General features: G+C 40.1%; 1 non-coding gene across 1 annotated transcript; it reads right to left on the bottom strand.

Moving 5' to 3' along the window:
- Positions 1–1,071: 1,071 nt before the first annotated feature.
- Positions 1,072–1,179, bottom strand: LOC112746246 (small nucleolar RNA R71). Its single transcript, XR_003174140.1, has one exon. It is a non-coding gene; the product is annotated as a small nucleolar RNA R71 (small nucleolar RNA).
- Positions 1,180–7,845: the final 6,666 nt, after the last annotated feature.

The raw sequence follows: 7,845 nt of genomic DNA, 5'->3' as shown, positions 1-7,845 counted from the left end.
CTTTTTCAAAACTGATTTCAATCATATCTTTTCAAAAAATATCTTTCTATCTTATTTTTTTAAAATATCTTTTCTAACTCCTTATCTTCTTATCTTTTAAAAAATTGATTTTCAAAATTTGTTTCAACTAACTAATTGACTTTTTGTTTGTTTCTTATCTCTTTCAAAACTACCTAACTAACTATCCCTCTCTAATTTTCGAAAATTATCTCCCTCCTTTTTCAAAATTCGTTTAATTAACTAATTGTTTCAAATTTTGAAACTAATTTTATTCCCCCTTTAATTTTCGAAAATCACTAACTCTTTTTCAAAAATTATTTTCGAAAACTTCTCTCTCTCTCATCTTCTTCTATTTATTTATTTATTTACTAACACTTCTCTTCATCTCAAATTACTACTCCTATCCTCACCCTTCTGTTTGGATTCTCCTTTCTTTTCTCTTCTACTCTTCTTTTCTTCTACTCACAACAAGGGAACCTCTATACTGTGGTAAATAGGATCCCTGTTATTATTTTCCGTTCCCTTCTTTTTCATATGAGCAGGAGCAAGGACAAGAACATTCTTGTTGAAACAGATCCTGAACCTGAAAGGACTCTGAAGAGGAAACTAAGAGAAGTTAAAATACAACAATCCAGAGACAACCTTACAGGAATTTTCGAACAAGAAGAGGAGATGGCAGCCGAAAATAATAATAATAATGCAAGGAGGATGCTTGGTGACTTTACTGCACCTAATTCCAATTTACATGGAAGAAGCATCTCCATCCCCACCATTGGAGCAAACAATTTTGAGCTGAAACCTCAATTAGTTTCTCTGATGCAGCAGAACTGCAAGTTCCATGGACTTCCATCTGAAGATCCTTTTCAGTTCTTAACTGAATTTTTGCAGATCTGTGATACTGTTAAGACTAATGGAGTAGATCCTGAAGTCTACAGGCTCATGCTTTTCCCTTTTGCTGTAAGAGATAGAGCTAGAGTGTGGTTGGACTCTCAACCCAAAGATAGCCTGAACTCTTGGGATAAGCTGGTCACGGCTTTCTTAGCCAAGTTCTTTCCTCCTCAAAAGCTGAGCAAGCTTAGAGTGGATGTTCAAACCTTCAGACAAAAAGAAGGTGAATCCCTCTATGAAGCTTGGGAGAGATACAAGCAACTGACCAAAAAGTGTCCCTCTGACATGCTTTCAGAATGGACCATCTTGGATATATTCTATGATGGTCTATCTGAATTAGCTAAGATGTCATTGGATACTTCTACAGGTGGATCCATTCACCTAAAGAAAATACCTCCAGAAGCTCAAGAACTCATTGACATGGTTGCTAATAACCAGTTCATGTACACTTCTGAGAGGAATCCTGTGAGTAATGGGACGCCTCAGAAGAAGGGAGTTCTTGAAATTGATACTCTGAATGCCATATTGGCCCAGAATAAAATATTGACTCAGCAAGTCAATATGATTTCTCAGAGTCTGAATGGAATGCAAGTTGCATCCAACAGTACTCAAGAGGCATCTTCTGAAGAAGAAGCTTATGATCTTGAGAACCCTGCAATAGCAGAGGTGAATTACATGGGTGAACCATATGGAAACACCTATAATCCTTTATAGAGAAATCACCCAAATCTCTCATGGAGGGATCAACAAAAGCCTCAACAAGGCTTTAATAATGGTGGAAGAAACAGGTTTAGCAATAGCAAGCCTTTTCCATCATCCACTCAGCAACAAACAGAGAACTCTGAACAAAATACCTCTAATTTAGCAAACTTAGTCTCTGATCTATCTAAGGCCACTCTGAGTTTCATGAATGAAACAAGGTCCTCCATTAGAAATTTGGAGGCACAAGTGGGCCAGCTAAGTAAAAGGATCACTGAAATCCCTCCTAGTACTCTCCCAAGTAATACAGAAGAAAATCCAAAAGTAGAGTGCAAGGCCATTGATATAACCATCATGGCCGAATCCAAGGAAGAAGGGGAGGACGTGAATCCCAAGGAGTTTTCCTCTGAGGAACCAAAGGACTCTGAGGCTCATCTAGAGACCATAGAGATTCCATTGAACCTCCTTACGCCCTTCATGAGCTCTGATGAGTATTCTTCTTCTGAAGAGAATGAGGATGTTACTAAAGAGCAAGTTGCCAAGTTCCTTGGTGCAATCATGAAGCTGAATGCCAATTTATTGGGTAATGAGACTTGGGGAGATGAACCTCCTCTGTTCACCAATGAACTAAATGCATTAGATCAACTAAGATTGCCTCAGAAGAAACAGGATCCTGGAAAGTTCCTAATACCTTGTACCATAGGCACCATGACCTTTGAGAAGGCTCTATGTGACCTTGGGTCAGGAATAAACCTCATGCCACTCTCTGTAATGGAGAAACTGGGAATCTTTGAGGTACAAACTGCTAGAATCTCATTAGAGATGGCAGACAATTCTAGAAAATAGGCTTATGGACAAGTAAAGGACGTGTTAGTAAAGGTTGAAGGCCTTTACATCCCTGCTGATTTCATAATCCTAGATACTGGGAAGGATGAGGATGAATCCATCATCCTTGGAAGACCCTTCCTAGCCACAGCAAGAGCTGTGATTGATGTTAACAGAGGTGAACTAGTCCTTCAATTGAATGAGGACTCCCTTGAGTTTAAAACTCAAGGACATCCTTCTGTAAACATGGAAAAGAGGCACAGTAAGCTTCTCCCACTGCAGAGTCAACTAGAGCCCCCACAGTCAAACTCTAAGTTTGGTGTTGGGAGGCCATAACCAAACTCTAAGTTTGGTGTTGAAATCCCATATCCAAACTCTAAGTTTGGTGTTGGAAAGTCCCAACAATGCTCTGAACATCTGTGAGGCTCCATGAGAGCCCCACTGTCAAGCTATTGACATTAAAAAAGCGCTTGTTGGGAGGCAACCCAATTTTTATTTAATTATATTTTTTATTAGTTATATGTCTTCATAGGTTCATGATCATGTAGAGTCACAAAAACAACTGAAAAAATTGAAGAAAAATAAAAAACAGCAGAAGAAAAATCACACCCTGGAGGAGGATCTTACTGGCATTTAAACGCCAGTAAGGAGCATCTGGCTGGCGTTCAACGCCAGAACAGAGCATGGATCTGGTGTTGAACGCCAGAAACAAGCAGCATCCTGGCGTTCAGACGCCAGAAATGCACACTGAGGAAGATCTGGCGCTGAACGCCAGAAACAAGCATCTGGCTGGCGTTCAACGCCAGAAATATGCTGCATCTGGGCGCTGAATGCCCAGAACAAGCATCAATTCGGCGTTTAAACGCCAGAATTGCATGCAAAGGCATTTTACATGCCTAATTGGTGCAGGGATGCAAATCCTTGACACCTCAGGATCTGTGGACCCCACAGGATCAACTCAGCATCTGTGGACCTCACAAGATTCCCACCTACCACCACTCACTCTCTTCCCTCTTCTCAATGTTCATCCTCTCTTCCCAATAAACACTCTTCCCCAAAACTCTTCACCAATCACCTCAATCTCTCTTCCCTATCACCACTTCACCACTCACATCCATCCACTCTTCCCCATAAACCTACCTCATAAACTCTACCTACCTTCAAAATTCAAAATCAATTTCCTACCCAAACCCACCCTATATGGCCGAAACTAACCCCCCTCCCCTCCCTATAAAAAGCCTTCAATTCTTCCTCATTTTCAACAACACAACCCTCTTTTCCCCTTCTTGGCCGAATACACCTCTCCTTCCTCTCGTCTATATTTTCTTCTTCTTCTTCATCTATTCTTTCTTCTCTTGCTCGAGGGCGAGCAATATTCTAAGTTTGGTGTGGTAAAAGCATAAGCTTTTTGTTTTTCCATTACCATTGAGGGCACCTAAGACCGGAGAATCCTCTAGAAAAGGGAAAGGGAAGACAAAAGCTTCCACCTCCGAGTCATGGGAGATGGAAAGATTCATCTCCAAAGCTCATCAAGGCCACTTCTATGATGTTGTGGCCAAGAAGAAGGTGATCCCCGAGGTCCCTTTCAAGCTCAAGAAAAATGAGTATCCGGAGATCCGACATGAAATCCAAAGAAGAGGTTGGGAAGTTCTAACAAACCCCATCCAACAAGTCGGCATCCTAATGGTTCAAGAGTTCTATGCCAATGCATGGATCACTAAGAACCATGATCAAAGTAAGAACCCGAACCCAAAGAATTATCTCACCATGGTTCGAGGGAAATACTTAGATTTTAGTCCGGAAAATGTGAGGTTGGCGATCAACTTGCCTATGATACAAGGAGATGTACGCCCCTACACTAGAAGGGTCAACTTTGATCAAAGGTTGGACCAAGTCCTCATGGACATATGTGTGGAAGGAGCTCAATGGAAGATTGACTCAAAAGGCAAACCGGTTCAACTTAGAAGACTGGACCTTAAGCCTGTGGCTAGAGGATGGTTGGAGTTCATCCAACGCTCCATCATCCCCCACTAGCAACCGATCTGAAGTTACTGTGGATCGGGCCATCATGATTCATAGTATCATGATTGGTGAGGAAGTAGAAGTTCATGAAGTCATCTCCCTTGAACTCTACAAAATAGCTGAAAAGCCCTCCCCCTTGGCAAGGCTAGCTTTCCCTCATCTTATTTGCCATCTATGTTACTCAGCTGGAGCTTTCATAAAAGGAGACATTTCCATTGAGGAAGAGAAGCCCATCACTAAGAAAAGGATGGAGCAAACAAGAGAGCCCACTCATGGAGCTCAAGAAACGAATGAGGAAGCTCACCATCAAGAAATCCCTGAGATACCTCAAGGGATGCACTTTCCTCCACATAATTTTTGGGAGCAAATCAACACCTCCCTAGGAGAATTAAGTTCCAACATGGGACAATTAAGGGTGGAACATCAAGAGCACTCCATCATCCTTCATGAAATTAGAGAAGATCAAAAAGTAATGAGGGAGGAGCAACAAAGACAAGGAAGAGACATAGAAGAGCTCAAGGACATCATTGGTCCCTCAAGAAGAAAATGCCACCATCACTAAGGTGGACTCATTCCTTGTTCTTAAACTTTCTGTTTTTCATTTTCTTATGTTAAATGCTTATCTATGTTTGTGTCTTTATTACATGATCATTAGTGTCTAAATGTATATGCCTTAAACTAGTGAATATGAATCCATCACCTCTCTTAAATGAAAAATGTTTTTAATTCAAAAGAACAAGAAGTACATGAGTTTCGAATTTATCTTTGAACTTAGTTTAATTATATTGATGTGGTGACAATACTTTTTGTTTTCTGAATGATTGCTTGAACAGTGCATATGTCTTTTGAAGTTGTTGTTTAAGAATGTTAAATATGTTGGCTCTTGAAAGAATGATGACAAGGAGACATGTTAATTGATAATCTAAAAAATCATAAAAATGATTCTTGAAGCAAGAAAAATCAGTGAATACAAAAGCTTGCAGAAAAAAATAGAAAAGAAAAAAAAATAGCGAAAAAAAAATAGAAAGAAAGAGAAAAAGCAAGCAGAAAAAGCCAAAAGCTCTTAAAACCAAAAGGCAAGAGCAAAAAGCCAATAGCCCTTAAAACCAAAAGGCAAGGGTAATAAAAAGGATCCCAAGGCTTTGAGCATCAGTGGATAGGAGGGCCTAAAGGAATAAAATCCTGGCCTAAGCGGCTAAACCAAGGTGTCCCTAACCATGTGCTTGTGGCGTGAAGGTGTCAAGTGAAAACTTGAGACTGAGCGGTTAAAGTCAAGGTCCAAAGCAAAAAAAGAGTGTGCTTAAGAACCCTGGACACCTCTAATTGGGGACTTTAGCCAAGCTGAGTCACAATCTGAAAAGGTTCACCCAATTATGTGTCTGTGGCATTTATGTATCCGGTGGTAATACTGGAAAACAAAGTGCTTAGGGCCACGGCCAAAACTCATAAAGTAACTGTGTTCAAGAATCAATATACTGAACTAGGAGAATCAATAACACTATCTGAACTCTGAGTTCCTATAGATGCCAATCATTCTGAACTTCAATGGATAAAGTGAGATGCCAAAACTATTCAAGAGGCAAAAAGCTACAAGTCCCGCTCATCTGATTGGAGCTATGTTTCATTGATAGTTTGGAATTTATAGTATATTCTCTTCTTTTTATCCTATTTGATTTTCAGTTGCTTGGGGACAAGCAACAATTTAAGTTTGGTGTTGTGATGAGCGGATAATTTATACGCTTTTTGGCATTGTTTTTAGTATGTTTTTAGTAGAATCTAGTTACTTTTAGGGATGTTTTTATTAGTTTTTATGTTAAATTCACATTTCTGGACTTTACTATGATTTTGTGTGTTTTTCTATGATTTCAGGTATTTTCTGGCTGAAATTGAGGGACTTGAGCAAAAATCAAATTCAGAGGTAGAAGAAGAACTGCTGATGCTGTTGGATTCTGACCTCCCTGCACTCAAAGTGGATTTTCTGGAGCTACAGAACTTAAAATGGCGCGCTTTCAATTGCGTTGGAAAGTAGACATCCAGGGCTTTCCAGCAATATATAATAGTTCATACTTTGGTCGAGTTTAGATGACGCAAATGGGCGTTGAACGCCAGTTCTACGCTGCAGTCTGGAGTTAAACGCTAGAAACACGTCACGAACCACAGTTGAACGCCAGAAACACGTTACAAACTGGGGTTCAACTCCAAAAATGACCCCTCCACGTGTAAACTTCATGCTCAGCCCAAGCACACACCAAGTGGGCCCCGGAAGTGGATTTATGCATCAATTACTTACTTCTGTAAACCCTAGTAACTAGTTTAGTATAAATAGGACTTTTTACTATTGTATTTGAGAGATCTTTGGATCATCTTATGATTTTTAGTTCATCTTTAGATCATATTGATCACGTTTGGGGGCTGGCCATTAGGCCATGCCTGGACCTTTCACTTATGTATTTTCAACGGTAGAGTTTCTACACTCCACAGATTAAGGTGTGGAGCTCTGCTGTTCCTCACGAATTAATGCAAAGTACTACTATTTCTTTATTCAACTCAACTTATTCCGCTTCTAAGATATTCATTCGCAATTCAATATGAATGTGATGAACGTGACAATCATCATCATTCCCATACGAACGCGTGCCTGACAACCACTTCCGTTCCACCTTAGATTGGATGATTATCTATTGGATCTCTTAATCAGAATCTTCGTGGTATAAGCTAGATTGATGGCAGCATTCATGAGAATCTTGAAAGTCTAAACCTTGTCTGTGGTATTCCGAGTAGGATTCAGGGATTGAATGACTATGACAAACTTCAAACTTGCGAGTGCTGGGCGTAGTGACAGATGCAAAAGGATAGTAAATCCTATTCCAGTATGATCGAGAACCTCCAGATGATTAGCCATGCAGTGACAGCGCATCGGACCATTTTCACAGAGAGGATGAGATGTAGCCATTGACAACGGTTATACCCTTACATAAAGCCAGCCATGGAAAGGAGTAAGACTGATTGGAGGAAGACAGCGGGAAAGCAGAGATTCAGAGGAACGAAAGCATCTCTATCCGCTTATCTGAAATTCTAACCAATGAATTACATAAGTATTTCTATCTTTATTTTCTATTTATTTATTATTATTATTCGAAAACTCCAAAACCATTTGATATCCACCTGACTGAGATTTACAAGGTGACCATAGCTTGCTTCAAGCCGACAATCCCCGTGGGATCGACCCTTACTCACGTAAGTTTTATTACTTGGACGACCCAGTGCACTTGCTGGTTAGTTGTGCGAAGTTGTGAAGTTATGTTTGGACCATGGTATTGTGCACCAGTTTGTTGGCGCCATTGCCAGGGAGAAAACGAACAACAAATTTTACAACCTGAGTAACAATTTCGCATGTATCATCTGCCATGG

The sequence above is a fragment of the Arachis hypogaea genome, chromosome 14 (genome assembly GCF_003086295.3).
Source record: "Arachis hypogaea cultivar Tifrunner chromosome 14, arahy.Tifrunner.gnm2.J5K5, whole genome shotgun sequence".
Lineage (NCBI taxonomy): Eukaryota > Viridiplantae > Streptophyta > Magnoliopsida > Fabales > Fabaceae > Arachis > Arachis hypogaea.
Note: the sequence above shows the minus strand (reverse complement) of the source record. Positions and strands in the feature narration are given on the sequence as shown.